General features: G+C 40.9%; 1 pseudogene; it reads left to right on the top strand.

Moving 5' to 3' along the window:
- Positions 1–9539: 9539 nt before the first annotated feature.
- On the top strand, positions 9540–10121 carry LOC146720876 (uncharacterized; annotated as a pseudogene).
- The last annotated feature ends 2231 nt before the right edge of the window (positions 10122–12352 follow it).

A 12352-nucleotide genomic window follows, 5' to 3' on the forward strand; every position in this document is an offset into this window, starting at 1 on the left:
ACAAATTGTATCAATCGGTAATTGATTCATATAAGTGCAAAGTTCATTCAATCTTTCGTCGCAACTACTTTCTTTAAAATTGATTTTTCTAGACTGAAGAACATTGATGTCAGAATCCGTTACTAAACCTATTCGTATTCTAGAAAGTATATCACGATATGTATTGTCGCATCTTTGTCGCATATTAATCAAAAGTTTGTCGTACTCGAACAATCTCCACAAATCACATCCACCCATGGTACCTAAATACTTCTGAATCTCTGATCGAGACATTTTAACAAACGAAAATTGTCCTTTTACAGGAGGAAGCTGCAACAAATCCCCAAACAGGAGAATGTGTTTTCTGCCAAAGAAACCATCATCTGTATCTGTCGTATCAAAGATTTCACATAATCGTAGATTGATAAACATAAGTGTCACATTTGAAATCATGGATACTTCATCGATTATAAATAATTCGACATTCTTTAACTTGTCTCTCAAAGTTTTCAAGACCATGTCCGACAATTGCGTATATTTTGGTGTAGATTCATGACTAACGGGTAGTTGAAACATTCTATGGATTGTCAAGCCATCGATATTGAATGCTGCAATACCCGTGGGAGCAGATATGGCAGTCGTTTTTTCCAAATTTATTCTGATCCAATGTTTAATCGTTTCAATTAGAAAACTTTTCCCTGTACCACCCTCGCCACTTACGTACAGTCGCAGAATCTGATTCTTATCTTGTAAAACTTGGCATACTCCATCAAAGACTCTTTTCTGGTCTTCGTTCAATTGCGACATCATTTGCGATAAATCAATCGGGTCGTCAATCTTACCAAAATCTTCCAGATCTTTCATCGCGTCGTCAGCTTCTATCGGATTACAATCCAATTCATCGTCATCGGATTTGTCTCTGTCTGCTGTTTTCAGATCATTTTCGCGCTTCTCGATTAATTCAGCAACGTTCTCAAAAGCTTTCTGTATTTCTTCGAGCCTTTTGTGATATTTCATTGCCTTCGTTAAAACAGACTCTGAATTCTTAAAGGCATCCGTGTAAGTCTCGAATGTACCTTTGAGTTCACTCAAATCTCTCCATGGTTTGAACAGAAGAAGCAGCGAGTAAAAGTATTTTTCGGGCTCAGTTTTTATATTAAATCGATAATGGTTAATTAAATAACCCTTTTTCCGTTTTTTTAAAAATAAACCCGATGCCAGTTTGTAACACTTGACTTCGTCATTATTTGACATCTGTTTCGTAATTTCCCAGAATCTGGCAAAATCGTACAAATTCAATGATTCTAATTCCTGAGGTCTATTTGGATAGTAATCATCGATGAGTGACGAACAGTAAATATTCGTAGAATTTTCATCGAGAGCTTTAATTTCATTAAATGTTTTAACTTTTCTATTTCTCACCTCATTAACATCGATCCATTTGACCACGGTATCATTATCCGTACCGTACAAGGGATTCCCTAATAGTGTATCCGCAGCTTCTAAAGCACCGCATTCTCTGTTATTTAATGAACGCATTGCAAAATTCCACAGTTTCGATGCCAAGGACTTATTTGAATCTATCACTTCAAAGTCTGTATTGCATTTTTCCGACTTTGTCGTGTATTTTGTTAAATATGAGTTTAAAAACTCTGATTTTTCTCCAATAAATTGTATGTCCATATTTCCCTCCCAGGCTAATTTGATAGCCGGATTATAATCATTTATAAACCTTTCCGACTCCTTGCGAGGAAGATCGTACAATCTGCTCTTACTGCGTAAATTTTTTCTACCGACTATCGAAGTGATAACGTCTCTTAAAACGAAATTCTCAGTAACTGGCCGAGGAAAATCGAACCGACACTTTCTGTATATATTAGTTGCCGTTTTTTTCGTACGCATGCAATACGAGTTATGTTTATGATTCTGATCACTTATTACCGTATCGTACAACGTTGGCGAAACATTTTCATCTAGAATTTCACACGTTACGTATTTTCAAATAAACGTAGCAACTTCTTCATCTGGCGATTTTCCTAATACTGGAGCATCTTTTATCCAAATCATACAATGCATGTGCTGAATACCTCTACTTTGATATTCCAGTCGCCAGAAGTAATGAATAACCTTTCCTATTGGATTATCGGACGAACAAATAAAATCAATCATGGCTTTGAATTTTATGCACATGAATCTAGAAGTACTTACAGGATCGTATGCGACTAGTTCGCTGATGCCTAACTTCTCTTTATCGGGATTCATATCTCGTAAATATTCACCCAAATCGGACCATTTCCATTCACTAGGACTCAAAGTCAAAAACCACGTCGCTGGACCGTAATGCAAAGTCATGCATTTTACATTATTGGACGGTTGTCGCCAAAATTGATCCGTATTTCTCAATTTTGCGAAAATACTCATTAAATTCGATTCTAATTCGTAATCTTTCAATTCGTTCAAGTATCTACCAGCAGTGTATCTCTCTCGTGGGTTAGTAACCATCATCGTATAATAGATACCACTTTTCAACTGTCGGTAGTTAGCATCATTGAGAAGGAAAAACAGATACTGCAGATTCAACCTGAATCTACTATGTTTCGACATCAATCGTGTTCTAATAAATAAATATTCCGGCAATGCAAAGTTTCTATCTTCTCGTTGTCCATTGACACCATCAGGATATAAATCAGGGAAACACATGACATCCAGATATTTATAACGATTATCCATTGGAAAATCTTCAATTTTCATCATTTGATAAAGCTTCAATGCAGATTCGTTATCGATTCTTTTAGCGTGTATTGGGTATATTGTATACTGATCGTTAATATCCGAATCTTTAGTGATTTGTGTGAGGAAAGCCCTACGTTTTAAAACGATTTGATCATTATTATTTTTATAAATTTAACGTATAAGACGGGCAATAAGAGCCAAATCGCGGATGACAATGCGTTATCCTAACGAAACTAAATTATTTTTCGTTAGAATTAAATACCGGTGCACAAGGCACCAAATTTTACTTGGACACGGCCAACCTCGATTCCCGATTCTGCGACTTTCGGATCTATATTTTTCTCTCGCACTTTATTTCTTTAGGGGGAATAGGGGATACATGGAATTAAAAATCTCTTGTAGAGATTATTCCAATTTTATATCTTGGCCGTGTCCAAGTAAAAATTTGGTGCCTTGTGCACAGGTATTTAATTCTAACGAAAAAATTTAGTTTCGTTTAGAATACGCACTGTCATCCGCGATTTGGCTCTTATTGCCTATCTTATATATGTTAAATTTATATTTATATATTACAGAGCCTAGTTAAACTCTTAATTTATACACGCTGGCTTAAAGGCGTTTATTTACCAACATTAATATATATAACAGAGAAAAGTATAGAATCGAAAGGATCTGAATAGCTCAGTTGGAAGAGCAGTCGCCCGGCAAGCGAAAGGTCTCGGGTTCGATTCCCGATTCTGCGACTTTCGGATCTATATTTTTCTCTCGCACTTTATTTCTTTAGGGGGAATAGGGGATACATGGAATTAAAAATCTCTTGTAGAGATTATTCCAATTTTATATCTTGGCCGTGTCCAAGTAAAAATTTGGTGCCTTGTGCACAGGTATTTAATTCTAACGAAAAAATTTAGTTTCGTTTAGAATACGCACTGTCATCCGCGATTTGGCTCTTATTGCCTATCTTATATATGTTAAATTTATATTTATATATTACAGAGCCTAGTTAAACTCTTAATTTATACACGCTGGCTTAAAGGCGTTTATTTACCAACATTAATATATATAACAGAGAAAAGTATAGAATCGAAAGGATCTGAATAGCTCAGTTGGAAGAGCAGTCGCCCGGCAAGCGAAAGGTCTCGGGTTCGATTCCCGATTCTGCGACTTTCGGATCTATATTTTTCTCTCGCACTTTATTTCTTTAGGGGGAATAGGGGATACATGGAATTAAAAATCTCTTGTAGAGATTATTCCAATTTTATATCTTGGCCGTGTCCAAGTAAAAATTTGGTGCCTTGTGCACAGGTATTTAATTCTAACGAAAAAATTTAGTTTCGTTTAGAATACGCACTGTCATCCGCGATTTGGCTCTTATTGCCTATCTTATATATGTTAAATTTATATTTATATATTACAGAGCCTAGTTAAACTCTTAATTTATACACGCTGGCTTAAAGGCGTTTATTTACCAACATTAATATATATAACAGAGAAAAGTATAGAATCGAAAGGATCTGAATAGCTCAGTTGGAAGAGCAGTCGCCCGGCAAGCGAAAGGTCTCGGGTTCGATTCCCGATTCTGCGACTTTCGGATCTATATTTTTCTCTCGCACTTTATTTCTTTAGGGGGAATAGGGGATACATGGAATTAAAAATCTCTTGTAGAGATTATTCCAATTTTATATCTTGGCCGTGTCCAAGTAAAAATTTGGTGCCTTGTGCACAGGTATTTAATTCTAACGAAAAAATTTAGTTTCGTTTAGAATACGCACTGTCATCCGCGATTTGGCTCTTATTGCCTATCTTATATATGTTAAATTTATATTTATATATTACAGAGCCTAGTTAAACTCTTAATTTATACACGCTGGCTTAAAGGCGTTTATTTACCAACATTAATATATATAACAGAGAAAAGTATAGAATCGAAAGGATCTGAATAGCTCAGTTGGAAGAGCAGTCGCCCGGCAAGCGAAAGGTCTCGGGTTCGATTCCCGATTCTGCGACTTTCGGATCTATATTTTTCTCTCGCACTTTATTTCTTTAGGGGGAATAGGGGATACATGGAATTAAAAATCTCTTGTAGAGATTATTCCAATTTTATATCTTGGCCGTGTCCAAGTAAAAATTTGGTGCCTTGTGCACAGGTATTTAATTCTAACGAAAAAATTTAGTTTCGTTTAGAATACGCACTGTCATCCGCGATTTGGCTCTTATTGCCTATCTTATATATGTTAAATTTATAAAAATAATTATGCTTTTATCGATAACGCAATCGGGGCTTAGTTGGCCTTGTTTAACCAAGTTGGGTGCCGCGCCAGTATCTATCATGAAATTCGTGTTGCGTGCTAAACCGTCCGCGGCAATGGAAACGGTGGGCGCGTGCGAAAAATCGTTCGGAGTTAGCATGGCGATTCTGGTTTCTCCAGGGCTTGCTCCGCGTTTATTAGTTGTATTGGACGATCTGTTTCCCGAGACGTTCCCGCTCGAGCCTCGTCCCTGGGCCTCGAGGGGTGAGGGGAGTTTCCCTGACGTGAGTTATTGTATTGTCTTTTCCGGCACTCCTCTATTTCGTGTCCCGGATTTTTACAGTACCTACAGTATTTGTTGTTACTGGTTCGTTCGTGTCTATTGTTCTCGGGACCCCCTCGGTTGGCGTCTTCCGTTCTGTAAGTGTTTGTCGGTCTCTGTGACTGTGTACTATTATAGGCTTTTGGAAACGGCGCGTTACTGTGCCGTGTTTGTTCGACGCGCGGCGAGTACTCGGCTCGAGTCCATCTGTTGTTAGGAGATCGTTCCGTGTTTATTTTTATGGGCGTCGAGTGGGCTAAAGGCCTTTCATTCGGATATACGTTACGTTCGTATGAACGGCGCGGAGTTTCGAATCTTTCATTGTCTAGTTCCGATCTTTTCGCGAGAATTTTGACGTGTGAAAAAGCTAGAAACGGGTCGCGATAGTGTTCTTGTCTCAATTGTATCCTATAGGCGAGTGGCAAGCCCTCGCAGAAAGATCGTGCTGTTAAGGCGTCGATTTCGTTTACTGATCCGACGGATAGCATTCCTTGCGCTCGGCGTTCCGCGTCCGTTATAGAAGATCGCAAGTCTTTTACGCGGCTAATGAAATCAAGGATATGCTCGTTTGGTTTAAGGTAAATTGTGCTCAGCTCCCCACGATACTGGTCGATGGTTTTCGGGGATCCGAAGGCTCCATTCAGGAGGTCGGCAAGTTGAGTTATCGTTTCGCACTCTTCGTCTTCTACGGCGCATACAGCTCGCCCGCGTAACTTAGTAAGAAGTAGGCGGGTTAGGTTTCGCTCGGACGATGGTGGGAATATTTCTTTAGCGCGTCTACATGCTCGTATAAATTGAGAGAGGGGGATATTTCGACCGTCGAATGGCGGGATAGTCTCAAGTGCTTCCCTGAAAGACACCCTTGGACTATCATAATTGGTTCCGTGTTGGAATGCGGGAGACGCCTGTTCGTCGAGAAAGCGTCCCGCGGTGCTGGGAATATATTGCGTAGGTATCGTATTGTTCCCGCGCATGGAGTTTATCTCCTGGCGTAATCGTTCGATTTCTTGGAGCATATGATCGCTTAAGTCGGGTTTTTCGGTTGCTACCATTGTGATGGAGTTCAAACGTTTTTCCATCTCCGTTTCTTTACTCACGAGGTTACTGCGGATGATTTCGAGGTCTTCTTCCGAAGCCCGTTTTTCGCGTTCGAACGTTTCTTTCTGCTGTTGAAGCATCTCGGATTGTTCGCGTAACCGTGCTTCCTTGGCATGTAATTGAGCGCGAAGTTCGTCTATTTCTACTTCAGTGAGCTTTTTCGTACCCGATTTCCCTCGTGTTTCCATCGCAAATATTAACTCGTATCCCACCGCTGTCACCAAATTTTGTTACGTCTCGTGGGGTCCCGGCTGCGAAAATTTGAATGCAGAGCTCGGCTTTTTCCACGAGACACGATCGCTATTACGGGTACGCGAATCTATGCGATTCTCCCCGGGGATACCCGCGATCTGAGGTTATTCGCGCTGGAACTGAGGTGATCGGATTATTGCGTGGGACCTACCTGTGACTCTACTGTAATAAAGATAGCTTCGTCGATTGCTCTATGCGAAACGTCGTTGGGGTTGCGTAAGTAATCTTCGTACGTAAACTGACAAAGCTCGCACAAATCACCGATTCGCGTGAGGGTAAGTCGGAAGTTGCAGACTCCGCAATTTATTCCGATAGGTGTTCCGCCTATGATTAGAGTATGCTTCCGAATCCTTGTCCAAAGTAATTTCGAGACTCTAGGTAAGGTGGAGTAGCATGAAATGCAGAGAGCTGCCTTAGTCTCAAAATGGATGTACCCGACACCAACTTGGCAATAGAATAAGGGTTCAAACGGTACAAAGAGATTAACTTTTGAAGGAGGAGTTATACCTCTAAGGGTGAGTGGGCACATTTGTGCGTAATCGAATTGATAATGCGTCATTCGCTCGTAGATCTTCGGTGAATCCGGCAGTTATCGAGAAGTTAGTAGTCGTCGGCAAAACCGTCGGTAATTGTTCAGTAAAACACTGGTAAGGTGCCAGTAAGGTGTCGATAACCCGTTGGTAAAAGAACGTATGTCGGTATATCGTCGGTAATGTCGGTAAAAGAACGTATGTTGGTATATTGTCGATAACGTCGGTAAAAGAACGTATGTCGGTATATCGTCGGTAATGTTGGTAAATCGAAAGTGTTCTCAATTGATTATTGTTTAAATGACTACTTTGTTGTACGGATTTACGAAGTTATTTCTTGAGACACAAGATTTTTAAGAGATTGATCTATTTGCGTTTTTCCGTGTTAGAATTCCGAGGGTGGCACCGCATGTGGTGGTCGATCCTAGTTTTATAGCCCGACCTTTTTTTTATAGCTTCCGCAGTGACGATGGAAAAGAGGAAAAATGCGTCGGAGATTTTTCTAGAATGTTCTCTTCCACGTGGTAGAAGCGTCTCTGAATTTGCTAACACGCGCGATTCCTTAGGTTAACGTGAATTTCACTTACCTTTAGTAGCACTTTCTTGATCGTGTCGGCTCGTACTTGGAGGTAGTGCGTGCGGCGAGGGTCGTTCACTGGGATGTTTGGCGGCGGCAGGCGTCGTGGTTGGAACGTTATTGGTATGCACTTCCACTGTAGGAGTTCGTCGTTGTTATTATTTTTAATGTTGAAAATGTTCTCGTATTCAGGATCGGCCTGATATTCCACTCCGAGGAATTGAGAATATTCCTCGGTCGCTGATTCGCGATAAAGTCGGTTTAGTTTTCGTAATTGATTCTTCATTCCTGCGCGTCGGGTCTTAGGCATATTGAATTTGATGCATCCTCTGAATGATTACTCAAATAAGGAGGGTTGATATGCGGCGGACCTCACTATCAATTCCTTATTTTGGCAAATGCTGAGAATGTTAATTCTGACTGTGATGAGCGGTGGTCCGCTCCAAACACAGTTTGAATTATTCTGAATTCAAACGCCGTATGACAAATTTAAACGCTATCGTATTTTATCACGGGAGTGGAAGTTTTGAAGAATACTGAACACTAGTTTTCACACATGAATACACTGATTTATTCGTATAGTAGTACAAAATTCGAGACTAAAACTTAGAATTAGAATTTAGATTTAGACTTAGAATTTAGAGTTAGAATATTATACTTAGAATTAGAATTTTAGAATTAGAGTTAGGATTTAGAATTTGGAGCTAGAATTTAGGAGTGCGACTGTACTGTTCGGTGTCGCGCAGAGAACTGCCGAAATTCGGGACTGCTCTGAGGTCCTTCGTTTCGGCGGCTCGGGCCTGCGGCGGCCTGGAGAGGGGGAACTCTCCGGAGTAGGGGCTCTCACCGTGGTGGGAGATCCTTAGGCGCTACGAAGCGCCACGCTTAGTTTCTAGGCGGAGTTAAGCGTCATGGCCGGCTTTGGCGCGCTTTTCAAATAGCGTTTAAGGAACTTGGAGTAAACGAAAAAATTTATACGGCCGGACGTGACATGAGTAAAGTTACGGCCAAGTATCCGCTTACGAGAGTCGAGTTATTCACGATTCATAGCGGCGTTGCGGGTGAATCATTAGATAATGTAATACCAGGCCAATTATCGAAACGAATAATAGTAGGATTCGTTAATAATAAAGCATTTAATGGAGATAAAAAATTAAATCTGTTTAATTCTAAAAATTACGGTATAAGTTTCTTCTCTCTGTACATCGACAATATGCAAATTCCCAGTAGGCCATTACAACCGATTTTCTCGTCGGAAGAACCGCTTTACGTTGATGCTTATCAAACACTCTTCGCGGGAACGGGTATCCATTTCTTGAATGAGGGAAATTCTATAAGTAGAGACGATTATTCCAAGGGATACACGCTTCTCGCTTTTGATCTCACACCCGATTTGTCTGCCAATTGCGCCGGGCATTGGAACCTCGTGAGACATGGCAATTTACGATTAGAAGTACGATTCGAAAAGCTACTTACCAAAACAATTAACTGCATTGTTTACAGCGAATTTGATAATGTAATTGAAATCGACTCGTCGCGTCAAGTCATCGTCGATTTTTTGGTTAAAATTTTTTTCACCGCATTTACAACCCTCACGTCACAGCGTGTAGCCTATTCAAACTTTTCTGTATTTTTTTTACCCCTTCCCTTCTCTTCCACTTTCATTCGTCGACGAGTTTTACGAGAAGAAAATCTTACCATGTTACGAAAAAAAATAGGCAGTTTCCTTCGAGACACGCACGTTGACGGTTCGTGAAAAGCTTAAACCTCGCCTACAAAAAGCGTAGAAATTTTTCATCATGGATATAGTCATTGACATACAAGGTTTCCGCGATGCGGACGAGAAGTTTCTACCTAAGGAAATCGCGGTTGTCGCGATTGACGCAGCGATCGTCGACCATTAGATTATAATGGCTCCGTATCCGTTTGGAGATTTACCCGAAAAAGTAAAGCGGCAAAACACATGGCTCACGCGAAATCACCATGGTATCGAATGGTTCAACGGCGACGCAAATTCAAAATATTTTACGTTGCGTTTACGAGAAATTATAAGATACTCGAGGCACATATACGTCAGAGGCAGCAAAAAAGCATATTACTTACGGAATCTACTTTCCAGAAAAATATATAAATTAGAAGATATCTCTCCAGCATTCAAAAATCTAACGGCGGAGGGAAAGTACGGACAATATTGTACGCATCATGGATTTCAAACAATTTTTCATTGCGCATTACATAACGCTTACAAATTAAAGCGCTGGCTAGTGGAGCAAAATAATAGCGGCAGCAGTGATATTCTCAGTGTTAGCCAACCCACTAGTTGTAGTTCTCTCGAAAATTTTCAATTGATCAATGACAACGACAACGACGACAGCGGACACGTAAGCGAGAAAACCTGCTACTGTCACGTCCGGCCGTATAAATTTTTTCGTTTACTCCAAGTTCCTTAAACGCTATTTGAAAAGCGCGCCAAAGCCGGCCATGACGCTTAACTCCGCCTAGAAACTAAGCGTGGCGCTTCGTAGCGCCTAAGGATCTCCCACCACGGTGAGAGCCCCTACTCCGGAGAGTTCCCCCTCTCCAGGCCGCCGCAGGCCCGAGCCGCCGAAACAAAGGACCTCAGAGCAGTCCCGAATTTCGGCAGTTCTCTGCGCGACACCGAACAGTATAGTCGCACTCCTAAATTCTAACTCTAAGTCCAAATTCTAAATCCTAACTCTAATTCTAAAATTCTAACTCTAAGTATAATATTCTAACTCTAAATTCTAAGTCTAAATCTAAATTCTAATTCTAAGTTTTAGTCTCGAATTTTGTACTACTATACGAATAAATCAGTGTATTCATGTGTGAAAACTAGTGTTCAGTATTCTTCAAAACTTCCACTCCCGTGATAAAATACGATAGCGTTTAAATTTGTCATACGGCGTTTGAATTCAGAATAATTCAAACTGTGTTTGGAGCGGACCACCGCTCATCACAGTCAGAATTAACATTCTCAGCATTTGCCAAAATAAGGAATTGATAGTGAGGTCCGCCGCATATCAACCCTCCTTATTTGAGTAATCATTCAGAGGATGCATCAAATTCAATATGCCTAAGACCCGACGCGCAGGAAGGAAGAATCAATTACGAAAACTAAACCGACTTTATCGCGAATCAGCGACCGAGGAATATTCTCAATTCCTTGGAGTGGAATATCAGGCCGATCCTGAATACGAGAACATTTTCAACATTAAAAATAATAACAACGACGAACTCCTACAGTGGAAGTGCATACCAATAACGTTCCAACCACGACGCCTGCCGCCGCCAAACATCCCAGTGAACGACCCTCGCCGCACGCACTACCTTCAAGTACGAGCCGACACGATCAAGAAAGTGCTACTAAAGGTAAGTGAAATTCACGTTAACCTAAGGAATCGCGCGTGTTAGCAAATTCAGAGACGCTTCTACCACGTGGAAGAGAACATTCTAGAAAAATCTCCGACGCATTTTTCCTCTTTTCCATCGTCACTGCGGAAGCTATAAAAAAAAGGTCGGGCTATAAAACTAGGGTCGACCACCACATGCGGTGCCACCCTCGGAATTCTAACACGGAAAAACGCAAATAGTTCAATCTCTTAAAAATCTTGTGTCTCAAGAAATAACTTCGTAAATCCGTACAACAAAGTAGTCATTTAAACAATAATCAATTGAGAACACTTTCGATTTACCAACATTACCGACGATATACCGACATACGTTCTTTTACCGACGTTATCGACAATATACCAACATACGTTCTTTTACCGACATTACCGACGATATACCGACATACGTTCTTTTACCAACGGGTTATCGACACCTTACTGGCACCTTACCAGTGTTTTACTGAACAATTACCGACGGTTTTGCCGACGACTACTAACTTCTCGATAACTGCCGGGTTCACCGAAGATCTACGAGCGAATGACGCATTATCAATTCAATTACGCACAAATGTGCCCACTCACCCTTAGAAGTATAACTCCTCCTCCAGAAGTTAATCTCTTTGTACCGTTTGAACCCTTATTCTATTGCCAAGTTGGTGTCGGGTACATCCATTTTGAGACTAAGGCAGCTCTCTGCATTTCATGCTACTCCACCTTACCTAGAGTCTCGAAATTACTTTGGACAAGGATTCGGAAGCATACTCTAATCATAGGCGGAACACCTATCGGAATAAATTGCGGAGTCTGCAACTTCCGACTTACCCTCACGCGAATCGGTGATTTGTGCGAGCTTTGTCAGTTTACGTACGAAGATTACTTACGCAACCCCAACGACGTTTCGCATAGAGCAATCGACGAAGCTATCTTTATTACAGTAGAGTCACAGGTAGGTCCCACGCAATAATCCGATCACCTCAGTTCCAGCGCGAATAACCTCAGATCGCGGGTATCCCCGGGGAGAATCGCATAGATTCGCGTACCCGTAATAGCGATCGTGTCTCGTGGAAAAAGCCGAGCTCTGCATTCAAATTTTCGCAGCCGGGACCCCACGAGACGTAACACTACGGTAAAAATTACTTTGTTAGCAGCGTAAATGATAACCCTGTTCTAATTCATAATATAAAAACTCGAGCGGATAGTAT

The sequence above is a fragment of the Nylanderia fulva genome, unplaced genomic scaffold, assembly GCF_048542155.1.
Source record: "Nylanderia fulva isolate GAGA-0341 unplaced genomic scaffold, ASM4854215v1 Scaffold595, whole genome shotgun sequence".
NCBI classification, from domain to species: domain Eukaryota; kingdom Metazoa; phylum Arthropoda; class Insecta; order Hymenoptera; family Formicidae; genus Nylanderia; species Nylanderia fulva.